At 30.4% G+C, this 14,105-nt stretch overlaps 1 protein-coding gene across 1 annotated transcript in view; it reads right to left on the bottom strand.

The window, feature by feature from the left end:
* Positions 1-14,105, bottom strand: part of LOC123298266 (probable JmjC domain-containing histone demethylation protein 2C) — a 551,586-nt gene that overhangs the window by 499,974 nt on the left and 37,507 nt on the right. The window lies entirely within an intron of this gene.

Raw genomic sequence — 14,105 nt, 5'->3', positions numbered from 1 at the left:
TGTGTACGAACAAAATATTCATTTGTCCATTATATCAAGTAACCAAATCTCGACTGAAACTCAATTACTCTACATATCACAAAAGTGAGTCACATGGTCTGCTTGGTTGCTTCAGTTGGATGGGTCTCTGTATGTTTGGTTTGTTATTAGATGTTATCAAACGAAATGTATATTCAAAATATGAATGAAAAACAAAAATTATATATAATATTGTTTAAATTATACATTCGAGTAATGTTTTCACAAATGTTCATATTTACTTTCGACATGATTCTCTAGAAATAAAATTCTGCGTTATATCTCTCTCAATTCACTTGTTTTAATGTATCAACCAAATTATCCATTTGTGAGTTATCTGAAACATTGAAAGTTATCTCGAAATTAACTCTAAAAAATTATTAATAATTATATCTGGTTCCAGACGGACAGACGACAGACAGACAGACAGAAAACCGGAAATGAACTAATTAGGTGATTTTATGGAAATCTATATCAAATTTTGTTCATAGTATCAATATTTTGAAGCGTTACAAACTTGGGACTAAACTTGTATACCTTGGTATATTTCATATATATGGTATAAAAAGCTAATTTACGAGTGAGCTGTGTTGATAATTTATCAAAAAAATTCTTTTATTTCAAGCTCTTCAACTTGTTGGCAATATTATTGTTGTCCTTGCAAAACAAAAGAGATGAGTTTTCTGACTTTGCTGACAAAAAATTTGATATAAATACTCCACTGTGCAGCGCTTCCAAATAGATTTGATACATTAGACACATCATTATCTCTTCCTAGTCTAATAACATATGTATTTACAATCATTGTATGACTGATGAATTATTGATATATAAAAAAGATCTGTTTGTTTGAAAGTTCAAAACTCTGATATCAAAAACATACAGTAGTCAGTATCAGTCCTCAGAAGTGGAGTGGAGACTTACTTCATCAATCATTAATGATGACACTTGTATATGAATTATATATAATACATATGGATGATGAAGGTGAAAAATAATATTTGTTCATAAATGTTTATTTATTATAAATGAACTTTGTGTTCTTTCCAACATAATTATTTGATGAGCTTGTCTTGCTTTTTAAATTAGCTTTTGCTTTTACTATTTATGATGCATAAACTTGAATTTCCAATTAAAATTAAAATCAAAACAGTTCATAGTAATTTTACTTAGCTCTTCTAAGATAATTATTATAGTACAGTTTAATTTATAATGGCTAATATCTCGTTTTGAAGTTAACCAATCAAAAAATAACTTTAACAAAATTTACAGTTTGCTGGGGGGACATCATGTCTAAAGGGCAAAATTGGTTCTGTTAGGCTCCGGTCAAATAATCTAGATTCAGATTTGGCTGGCGACAATATACTAAGATCACCATTAATTTTTATTTTAATTCTTTACTTTACTCAAATTAGATGAAAGATTGCTGATATTCAGAATTTAAAAAAAAAACCATGTCAAGCTGTGGCTGTTTTTAAAAAACAATACGGAAAATCTGCGTTTATACACAATTTTCCGTTTTATGACATTTTTTTATAATTGACTCAAAAACTTTGTATTATTGGGAAAAGAAACTCCAGTTCAAAGTTGTAGGATAATATTCAATTTGTTGAGAATTCAAAAAATGATTTCATCATATACAGGGTGGATCATTTTAATCTATAATGGCTAATGGCTCGTTTATAGTGCACAATATATGATCTGGAAGTGGTTATCTGAGGAACGCATTACTAAGGGCACTGATGGCACAGTTCCGATTCGTCTCGACGGTAGTACAAGTACGCTAAGAATAACCCGCATCAGATCATTCTGTGGCCAGATTGAACAGCTGTATTGAAGAACAATTGAAGAGCCGTTTCAGCGACTGTCTGATGGTGATATCCTCACCATCACATACAGTTTTTGTTTAATTTTTTGAAAAAATTTAACAAACGAACCAGATAGGTGTCGGTTGTTCGTGCTTTTGACTAAGGATACAAAGTACCTCAGTTCGTATCAAAAGCGGGATCCCTGGTAAATTAAAAAAAAAATTCCTAAGCACCAACTTTACAAATTTTTTTGTCATAATTTAAAAAAAAACGAACCCAATTGTAGTGCAATTTTACCGTTAATCTAAGTCGGCTAAAGACCAATTGAGCAAAAATCAAATTTACATTCTATTTTTTTGTTGTCATTTCCAACGGCGGTGTGGTAGGCTTGGTAGAGTGTTGGGCTTCTATTCCATAGGTTTAAGGTTCAAAGCTCATGCAAGTCGATCACCGTCAATTGTTCAATCAATACACAATATATGATCTGGAAGTGGTTATCTGAGGAACGCATTACTAAGGGCACTGATGGCACAGTTCCGATTCGTCTCGACGGTAGTACAAGTACGCTAAGAATAACCCGCATCAGATCATTCTGTGGCCAGATTGAACAGCTGTATTGAAGAACAATTGAAGAGCCGTTTCAGCGACTGTCTGATGGTGATATCCTCACCATCACATACAGTTTTTGTTTAATTTTTTGAAAAAATTTAACAAACGAACCAGATAGGTGTCGGTTGTTCGTGCTTTTGACTAAGGATACAAAGTACCTCAGTTCGTATCAAAAGCGGGATCCCTGGTAAATTTAAAAAAAAATTCCTAAGCACCAACTTTACAAATTTTTTTGTCATAATTTAAAAAAAAACGAACCCAATTGTAGTGCAATTTTACTGTTAATCTAATTCAGCTAAAGACCAATTGAGCAAAAATCAAATTTACATTCTATTTTTTTGTTGTCATTTCCAACGGCGGTGTGGTAGGCTTGGTAGAGTGTTGGCCTTCTATTCCATAGGTTTAAGGTTCAAAGCTCATGCAAGTCGATCACCGTCAATTGTTCAACCAATACACAATATATAATCTGGAAGTGGTTATCTGAGGAACGCATTACTAAGGGCACTGATGGCACAGTTCCGATTCGTCTCGACGGTAGTACAAGTACGCTAAGAATAACCCGCATCAGATCATTCTGTGGCCAGATTGAACAGCTGTATTGAAGAACAATTGAAGAGCCGTTTAAGCGACTGTCTGATGGTGATAACCTCACCATCACATACAGTTTTTGTTTAATTTTTTGAAAAAATTTTCTTTATCCAAAATGGCCCTGGCGCTTATCCATCCTTAAAAGGAAAATGCAGTTCTGAATTTCGTCATACCTTGAAAATATTTTAAAATAATGTCTAGTTTTTATTCACTTAACGTTTTGTTTTTGCAATGTGATTATAATGTCTACGAAAATAAGTGTGCTTTTGAAAACGTTATATATAAGAACGGTTAAAGAAACTGAATTTTGTATGAAAATATTGAAGAATAACATTTGTTCACGATAATTACATGCATTTATTATAACAAAGTTAATACCATTTTTAATGGTATCTTCAGAAAATTCCATTTAACATTTAGCTCATAATTATAATTGTTCGACGACACAATGGAAATGTAAGTATAATATTGTTCGTGAATAATACAAAAGAAGTAAGTATTACTTTCATTGTTCTTTTTTATGATGCGTATCATGAAAATATTTTTCAAAAGGATAAGTGAGTTTATACAAAAGGTGTAAATTTTCTAAAGTTACGTTTTGTTTTTATGATCTACTAACGATATAAGCTCCTAGCCCCGAAAAAATGGGTCGGGATTCTATAATCAATTCCTCCAAAAAACCTTTCTAGCGTACTCCGATGATTTTCATTCACATTTGCATCGAAATGCTAATAACTCTGGTCTGTAACAATAGATTTTGTTAAAAATTAATTTTTTCTTGCGGAATACTATCCCCTTCACATGTTAAGCATTCATTAAATAATATAATGCTAAAGGCGAAGGGTATCCCGGAACATTTTCTGTATATTATTATAAAATTTTCTGGATGTATTATAAATGCGTTAGTAAATTTTTTAACAGATTTAATGTTGAAGACCAAAGTAATCAGCATTTAAATCGGTATATCCGTATATTTTAATCCAGCTGCTTGCTAGTTTCAGCCTCATATTTCTTCCTGGATAGTCGTCTTCAAATCTTTCTCGGACGGTTCACGTAAATGCGGGATTAAAAAAATCCCATTCCCTGGAGAGTTTTTGTCACGTTCTTGTATAGATGGAAATGTAAAACATCATGAAGAATTTTCCTCACAGAACGATCGGAAAGTTCAATCAGTGATCAGGTGATCTAACGAGCCTAGGGACTTCAGTTCCCACATAACATAGTGTCTACATTATAACAAGTGACAACAAAGTTTAAAAACTCTCGCGAAAGTTTTTGAGTACAGAACCCTAAACTCGTATTTGAAACGTATCTAAGAACACTCTCCATTAAATTACCTTTTTACTTAAAGCTTTTTCCAAATTGAGTCTATTTTGAAGATCATCGTAAATTTTTAGTTTTTAAGGGTACGGAACCCTTAACTCGGACTTGAAGCGTAGCAAAGAACACCCTTCATTAAATTACCTTTCAAACCAAACAAAAAAATTCCAAATTGGTTCATCCCTTTAAAAGCTACGATGCCACAGACAGACTTATAACACCCCTTTTTTGGTTCGGGGATTAAAAAACAAGTACATAAAATGGGTTCTAAGAATTTTTGAAAAAAAGAAGTTATATATAAGATGATATAAATTTTATCAGTTTTTCACGAATAACTCGAAAACCGTTAATTCAATCGAAAAAAGTGTAAGGTAACTTTCAAGCTCATAAAATAGTAAAAAGAGATTCGACTTAATTTCGTTTCAGTAAATATGATACGTCAGTTACATCTTTTTCTCAATTCAAACATAATTTTTGTATTTATTTAAGAGAAATTAATTTTTCAATTTTCCCAAATTTTCCTTTTAGTTTTACGGTGAAGGGTGGTCATTGATGTTATTATTTTACATTCTATGAACTATACCTATAACCCAATTTTAATCGAGTGCGAGAAGTTTTTAAGCTTAAAGTCTCCCTTGCTTGTATAATAAAATGGTATACATTTATTTTTAGCATAAATGAATGCCTAACAATCAAAACTAGATAGAACTGAGTAAGTTTATTTTATGAAATTAGAACAAACATACATTACGCCATTGAAAACGAGAAGACTACTTTTTAAATTTAACTTTTTAGTAATGAAAGTACTTAAAAACTAGAACAGATTTAACAACATACAAACATATTTATATTCGTAGAATAAAACTCTGCCTCTGCATAGAATAGGTAATATAATATATGTGTACATCGCTTTAAGTCCGAATATACCACATTTCAAATGGGTTCAAATCATAAATATCCAGGTTGTGAAGCTAGTGCCCCAGTTAAGGGTGCCGCCCTCCTTATGAAATACATATATTCATTCTATGAGCATCCCTTTTCAAATGTATGATAAAACTATGTTATTTTTGTACAAGTAACAAAAATATTTTTCAACGTAGAACACGTAAATCATATAGAACATCAATAATAGGAAAAATTTTATTTTTAAATTAGCGCGTTTACTCTTTTCTTGAAAATGAATTTTATTTTTATGAAAGAACTCGACGCACTTATATTATGGGAAATGGCTCGTAGATAAATTGTATAAATTTTTGATATATTGTTGCAATGGAAGAGCCAGACCAAACAAAATTCGTTGAATTTACTACAGCTGATCATTTGAGGATTGGTTATAGTAGTTGTGTACACACACATACTGCGGTCAGTTAAGCGAACGATAGTACAGGGGTCAGATATAAACTATCCAAACGGTGCAGTTTTACGTGGTACTAAAATGAATTTGATAAAGCTGAAAATTGTTATACAGATTCTATATTGCATATAGATAACAGTTATGACAGTCAGTCAGCTAATGTTAAAACAGGGCTGGTTGGTCAGCCCTTATTTATGTGCAATAAAAAAATAAGATTATTATATGATTATGATGATTTGAATTGTTATACAGCAATATAAAAGCTGTATAACAATTTTCAACTTTAATAAATTCATTTAAATACCACGGAAATCAAAAATGAACCTTTTCTATTTATTGTTCATAAATAAGGGCTGACTGACCAGCCCTGTTCTAGTGTTTAACTGACTGACTGTCATAACTGTTATCTATATGCAATAAACAAGCTGTATAACAATTTTCAGCTTTAATAAATTCATTTAAATACCATGGAAATCATGAAAATGAATCTTATTTATTTGTTGTTCATAAATAAGGGCTGACTGACAAGCCCTGTACTAATGTTTAAGTGATTGACTGTCATAGCTGTTATCTATATGTGCAATATACAAGATACATTGGACTCTAAGCATCTTACCCTCCTAATTTTTGCTACCGAAAAATTTTGTATTACTTAAATTGAGTACCGAGTGGGTGCAATACAAAATTGCTAGTGGGATATGTAAAAACTTTAAATGATTATATTTCTTTTTTTTTATCTCTGGACGCAGAATTTGGATGAAGAAAAGTAATAAAATCTGAAAAACATTCGTCGCTAAAAGTGTATCGCAGAATGCTGAAAAAAATACAATTCTGCATAAGTTCTGTAAAACATAAATTTTACAAAGTCTTAGAGGTAAAAACGTAAATTCTAGTCACATAGTTTTAAATAAAATTACAAAGATCAAATGCGTATGTCTTGCAAGTTCATATTAGCAACATATATCGATATGTATATGTCGCCGATGGATTGCCGAATCAGTGGTTGGTTTTATAAAACCATTTCGCATATTTCGTTATGTTCCAACCGCTATGGATTATCATAGCGCTGCTATAAAAAAAACTGCTTCCTCAGTTTAGACGTAATGACAATATTGAACTATAATATATAAGTATAATATCGAAGTAAAAAAAAAGAAAGAAATATATTGAACTCTAAATAAATCAACAAAGTTGAAAATAAGGTACAAATAATTTCTACCCTAAATCTAAAATTGCCTTGGTGCTTGTACTACCTTAAATATTATTTGAAAATATTATCTTTAATATTCTTTCATAAAACAATTTGTTTAGAATGAGAAGTATATTAAAAGAACTTTGATTAAAATTTAATTTTGTAATAATCACGATTATTTGTAAATTTGACAAATTTTTATCTGACATATCACGAAATGATTTTTTCATTTGTTGATTTTTATAAAATGACATCATTTCACGTAGTTTTACATAACCTCTAATTTAATCTCAGGTCATTTTAAATGTTTAAATTGACTCGCTGAACCGATAAATCCAAAACGTTTATGCACTTTTGCGAATGTTAAATTATGTAATTATTATCGAAAACTTCTTAACGTGTTGAGTATCAAGAATGATTCGTATGAAAACCTCGTAGCGTCTTTCAACTGTTTTGGATAACAGAACTGTTCTTTAAACCACTGACAGTTATGTTAAACATTTGATTTGACATTCTATCTGCGACATATACACCTTATTTCTAAAAGACCTAAACACGATATAGGCCACAAGCCTATGCTCAATTTTCGGGGAAATGATCCACCAGGAAACATGTTGAAAAAAATGATCCTATCTATAAGAGTAAGTTTAAATACCATGGCATCAGTTTTGCGCGGTACAGGTGAGTATAAGTGTAAATATGAATATCACACCCGTTGGCAATTCACCCCTAAACCAGCAAATATGTACCGCATAACTATTCGAAACGAATTACATAAATGTCGTACAGAAATAAATCCAGTAACTTCGGACCGGAAGTTATAAAAAAACTTTAGATTTCCCGTCAATTTCCGAAGCCCTGCGTGTTTATTTCTTTACGGCATTTATGTTGTTCGCTTCGAATGCTGGTGCAGAGGTGAGATACCCAAAGTGGGAGATTCTGCAAAACTGACGACATGGTGTTTAAACTTACTTTTACAAATAGGAGCATCATTTTCAACATATTTCTTGGTAGGTCATGTCACCCCAAAATTTCAGCATGGGCTTGTGGTCTAATACTGGAACAATAATGTAAAATAAAAATTTCATTTCACATCATGGTGATGATACTTTCAACAGTTTATTTTTTTCTTTCGAAGTTAAAAAAACATTTTCTACTAACATAAAGGATAACCTAATTCTATTACAAACACTATCACGTATACACCAACAGACCAGATGTTTACATAAAAAATAGGTTTCCATTAAGAAAGCGTACAAAGAATTATGTTAGCTTTCTACAAAAACTATATATACCATTTTTTTGTTGTATGGAGACTGAGAGAGAATAAGTATAATGGCAAAACATTATATTCCTACCATCATTAAAATGGTTTTGCTGTATTGTAATACTTTATTCCGTACTGCAATGGTAACGCAGAGCGGGCGTATGTATGAGAAGGTTCCTAGCATTAACAAAGGTAAGTCAGTGTTTGAGAGTAATAAATGATTTAACTTTTCAACTCATACAAAACATAGTCAAGCTTTAAGTTAATACCTTTTACTAAAAAATATATGGCAAAGGTTTATTTTATGCGAATGAATGCGGCTGCAAATGTCAATGAATATAAGCCTATATGAAAACTACCAAATATAAACAGAGTTTTAATATATTAAAACTGTCAGCTGTATGAAGTTAGCACTTTCAAACACGAGCAGTTAAAATGAAAAACCATTGTCCAAATTAAAGTCATTTTTAAGATCCTTTTCTCCATTTCTCTAATTGAAAATTTATTTTCTATATTTCTCTTGTTTTTTTCTCAATTGGTGTAGACCGGAGGCCCACAACGAAATGAAATTTATATTATTCTAATTTCCTATCATTTGAAGTATTTATAAAGAAAGCCAATAAAAAAAATTTTATCCGTGGCTTGAATATAAATTTATGACATCGATCCTTTCGATTTTCGTATAAGTATTACGATGATGTTTTTAGTTATGAGAATCAAGGCCAAAGTAAGGCTAATTATTTGACTGTCTTTGGTCACATTTGTCAAGCCTTTACAAATTGTCGGGTATAAGTGACTCATATATAAAATTATTTTTTACTTTTTAGTACAATATAAAATTGTCCCTTAAAAAGTATTTTTTATTAAAATTTTTAATTTAAGACAAAAAAAAATGTATACATATCAAATATGAGGGAAGCTATAGGAAGATGGACGCCATGTATTGTCATCCAAACTATATGTGCAAGCAAAATTTCAGCTCTATCAGAAACCGAGAAGTGGACCAAATTTGACTTGCCAGACTTGATTACAGACAGAAAACAGGACAGGTATTTCCAGCGAGCATTTGTATTTACGATATTTTTCCTTTAATTGTAGTTATGGGCAAAAATCATAAACACAACTTGAACGAAATATTGCCTTTTGAAACAAAAGTGTCATTACTTAGTGCAACTTTTCAAAAAGCATAATTGTTTCATTTACAGATTGTATCAGGTTTAAAAGCTGCTAATGATACTGAGTCTGTCCAGAAAATTTCACTAGTTTTTCTCTTCAATTGTAGCTGCATTTAAGTAATTTTAATGACTTCAACGTGTTCAAAATTGAAATGAAATCTGGTAGTTTCAAACATACCTGTAACAAAAAGAAAGAATATTTATTAATTGAATTCACTAAAACTTGAGTAAAAAAAATAAAAAAACTGAAATAATTTTAAAAAAATTCGTCGAGTTTCACATTTTTCAAGGATGACTGACTAAAGTGGAAGTAAAAAAACAGTAGGAATAGAATTGAATTTTACATGAAACTGACCACCCCCCCCTTGCTGACTTTAATTGGCTGGAGATAATCAATTCCCTTCACAACCAGCTTTATTATTACTTCATTAAGATCATTCATCAAGATTTGAGTTTTTATGTATAAAAAGATTTTCAAAGCAATTCAAGTTTTGAATCTCAAAGTACATATTCCCACTATCACACAAATAAATAATTGATATTCTCTCCATATGATAATGGACTTTGTTGGAGCTGCTTTCACAAACTTTTGTTGGAGGGTAGTGAAGAATAAACTTAAAGAACATTCAGTCAGTGTGTGTGCAAAGTGAAGAGAATGATAAAATGTGGTTCTGTGATTTAACGATCTTATGTTCACATCCTTCTTACTGGAAAATGAATATATAAGATATATAAATGCCTTTCAACTAACCACTAGCAGTAGCATTCACCATATAACCGGTAGTATCTCCAGGACATATCTCATATATACAAACATACATACATATTTCACACAGGAACACAATTTATTGGGTGTCCCGAGACTACCGCATTAGAAGAGCAAAGCAGAAAATAAAATGTACTACAATTTGTATTCCTTGTTTTAAGCATTGTTGCAAGCTTAGTATTTATAAAGTTATTTATGTTTTCTTTTTAACAGAAAATTTGATTTTGGAAAAAATTTAACAAATTTGTAGTTTAGAATATTGGGCGTAAATTTTTCTTGTATTCAGGTATTAGACTAGCTAAAAGTATAACTTTGTAATGGCCCGCGAATGGTATCATATAAAATAGATATTTCTAAAATAAAATTATACTTCAATTATTGACAAATATTTTTTATTTAATTGTTCCTCAACAAACGTTTATTTCTTTAAAACATCATGTTGTAAACCAGGATCATATTATTATCCGCTGCCATGAACAAAATTTTGGTATAGGTGTTCATAAAATCACCTAATTAGTCTTTCTGGTTGTCTGTCTGTCTATCGTCTGTCGCCTGCCCGTCTGTCATCACGATTATTCAAAAACGAAAAATGATATCAAGCTGAAATTTTTATAGCGTGCTGAGGACACCTTGGGTGATAAAAAAAACTTAGTCCGATCCCCTATTAACGAAGTCTACACCAATGGTATATCAGATATAAATTTTCTTCATAGAATTTTGTCATCCTGTATACATGCATACCATCCCATTTCCAACTTATGCATTACACAGGAACAAACGCATGCTGTTTTAATATCAGAAACATACAAACTTATTTCAAATATATTCCATACAAAACCTCATATCATCATATCGTCTTTATAACGACTAGCAAGTATTCACTACAACAACGCCATTGAACATTTTAGAATTATTTATTTAATTTACAACAACTATTTAATAAAAATGTAAAAAAAAATTAATTGAATGGGAAATTGTTTAATTCTGAGAATGTGAAACACATATAATAACGATTCAGTCTTATTATTGGATGATTCGACGTTAGTTTGTGTATTTTTAACCCCCGACCCAAAAAAAAGGGGTGTTTTAAGTTTGACCGCTATGTGTCTCGTTCTGTTTGTAGCATCGTAGCACCTAAACGGATGAACCGATTTGGATTTGTCTGTTTGAAAGTTAATTTAATGAAGAGTGTTCTTAGGTATGTTTCAAGTGCAAGTTTAGAGTAACGAACCCGAAACAATTAAAAAATAGGCGATGATCCTCAAAATCGGTTCAGTTTGGAGGAAGCTCTCTAAGGAAAAAGGTATTTTATGGAAAATGTTCTTAGGTACGTTTTCAAGTGCAAGTTTAGGGTTTCGTATCCAATTAATTTCTCGGAAGTTTTTTAAATTTTGTAAATTTAACTTGTGAGTTATCTTGTCGACAGACGGATGGACGGACGGACAATCGATAATGGGACTAAACTTAGTATACCTTGAAATATTTCATATATACATGGTATAAAATCCCCCAACAGTCTTCTGCATCGAAGCGGGCAAAAAAACAACGTTAATGCAAAATCATGCAGTTAGCTACAGCTTACAGCAATTCCTCATGGTATAACTAGAATACTGCATGAAGACTATTGTCGTGTATTCGATTATAGTAGAAAGTTCGCCACAAGTTCATTTTACAATTGAAATTTACTAGTATTTTATTTTATTTCTAATTAAGATGTAATTACTATTTTCTCACTTTAAATAATATAATTGAACAATGTAGCATTGTTAGTTAATCACTTTTATTTTATTCGATCTTCATTAAATTCTTGAAATTAATTGTTAATTGTATTAATGTAAATGTATAGCTATATCGAATTCACGTGAATAATTAATTTAAATCAGTTTATTTTTAATCAACATTTCGATCAGAATAACATCAAATGAAAATAAACAATTAACTGAGTTAAGTGTTGAAATACCTTTTACAGAAAGTGTTGAATAACAGTGCTTTCATCTGCATAACACATTTATGATAGCCTTGAGGCCGCCATTTGTTGTGGTTTTTCAAACATATCGAAAAATTCCATACCCGAAAAGTTTACCGGGGGTTTTTTAAATTTTGTAAATTTCTCTTATTAGGAATACTTGTTAGTAGTTTCCGAAGTTGGATATTTTTTTTAACTGCATTGAAAAACTAAATGAACCGTTGGAGTTATACACTTTTTCTTTTCAAATAATTTTTATAATAGAAAATTGTTGTTTAGTTACAGAAACCGTTTGATTTTTTTTATCTATTATTACTGCTAAAGAAAAACAAATTTTTGTATTATTTAAACTATAAATATTTTTTATATTTTATTTATACCGGTTGCATGGTCACAAATCTTTTAAGGTGATGATCACATTAAAACATACGCATTGCAATGTATGACCTTTTCAATGGTCAGAAGATACGTTCTGTGTCAATGACCTCAAAGAAAGCAGTACATATATTCTGTCTACTAATTAAAATCATCCTGCAAGTTCAATGTTTTAAAATATAATACCTTTTCTTTATTTACTTAAATTTATGGCAATTTTTCTGTAACGGGCCTTGCAAATCATGATTAAGCGTAAATACATTTATATTAAATCTCGATTTGATTTGTTGAAAAGAAAGTAATAATTAATTTTTCGTTTTATTTCAATTTTGTATCATAAATAATATTATATGTTTCAGTTCATTATCGTTTCATTTCAATTCTTTATCATAAATAATGCATACAATTAAATATAAATTAATTAAAAATAAATAAAATAAAATAAAAAAAAAATTCAACGAAGAAACGAAGTACTTTTGATATATTATGTATTAAATAACAGATATTACGTAAAAAGTCAACCACCTTTCTTTGAGACTAATTAAATGATAAATACACATTACAAAATAAATGAAGGACTGGTAATAAGAACATACATTATAGCTCAATGGCTAGAGCACCCGACTGTAGACACGGGGAACATTGTTCGTAATCGACCAGGCGCGGAAACACTATAAAATTTGTAAATAAAAAAAACAAGTGAAAACAAACAAACGACTGAGTTAATTGTTGAAATACCATGTATAGACAGTGTTGATTACTCTGTCACATTACACATACATTACACATAATATGCGCTCTCACGGGTAAACAGTGACGAAAAACTTAAAATAAAAGTTGTTTATTTTTTTATAAGGAACATTTTTTACATTTAAACTTTTGTTTAAAAACTATCTCTAACGGTTTACAAGATTGGTTCTACAGACCCAAGACCCATTCGACCTATGTTGCTCATTTACGAACTCGACCTCACTTTCTACGTTCTCAGCACGCTATAAAAATTTCAGCTTGATATCTCTTTTCATTTTTGAGTAATCGTGATGACAGACGAATGTTTCGCTAATTTTAAATATTTTGAATTTAAACAGTCGAATTATCTAAAATATTTATCGCACAGTGATTGATCTGTAAGATATAGCTTGAAAGCGGAAATTAGCTTATTTCAAACAATTTTCATTCGTTTTATCACAACAAATTTTTTTCTGGCAATATCCGTTTTAAAACTGTCGACAAAAAACAGCATTTAATTTTATGTGTGTTTGCCATTTTGTAAAAGAAAGTATATCATCAAGGTTTTTCAGAGTTGATATTTTCCATTCAAAGATTGAAAAGAAGTCTTTTCTGGACTTCACACTGATAACTATAAATAAGACATCGATTTGAGAAAAGAAATTTTTGAAAAAAGACTGTGTAAATTTCGAAATCGTTCTAGTCAAGAATGAAATAGATATTAATAAATTTTTTGTACTTATTTATACGGATATTTTTATGTCATGTATACATTAATTATGAAGGTATACTTATTTTTTATACCCTGTATATATTTCATATACATATATCAAGGTACACTAAGTTTAATCCAAAGTTTGTAACGCTTAAACATATTGATGCTACGAAAAAAATTTTGGTATAACTGTTCATAAAATTACCTAATTAATTCATTCTCG

The sequence above is a fragment of the Chrysoperla carnea genome, chromosome 4 (assembly GCF_905475395.1).
Source record: "Chrysoperla carnea chromosome 4, inChrCarn1.1, whole genome shotgun sequence".
NCBI lineage: Eukaryota > Metazoa > Arthropoda > Insecta > Neuroptera > Chrysopidae > Chrysoperla > Chrysoperla carnea.
This window is presented reverse-complemented; position numbering and strand designations above follow the sequence as displayed.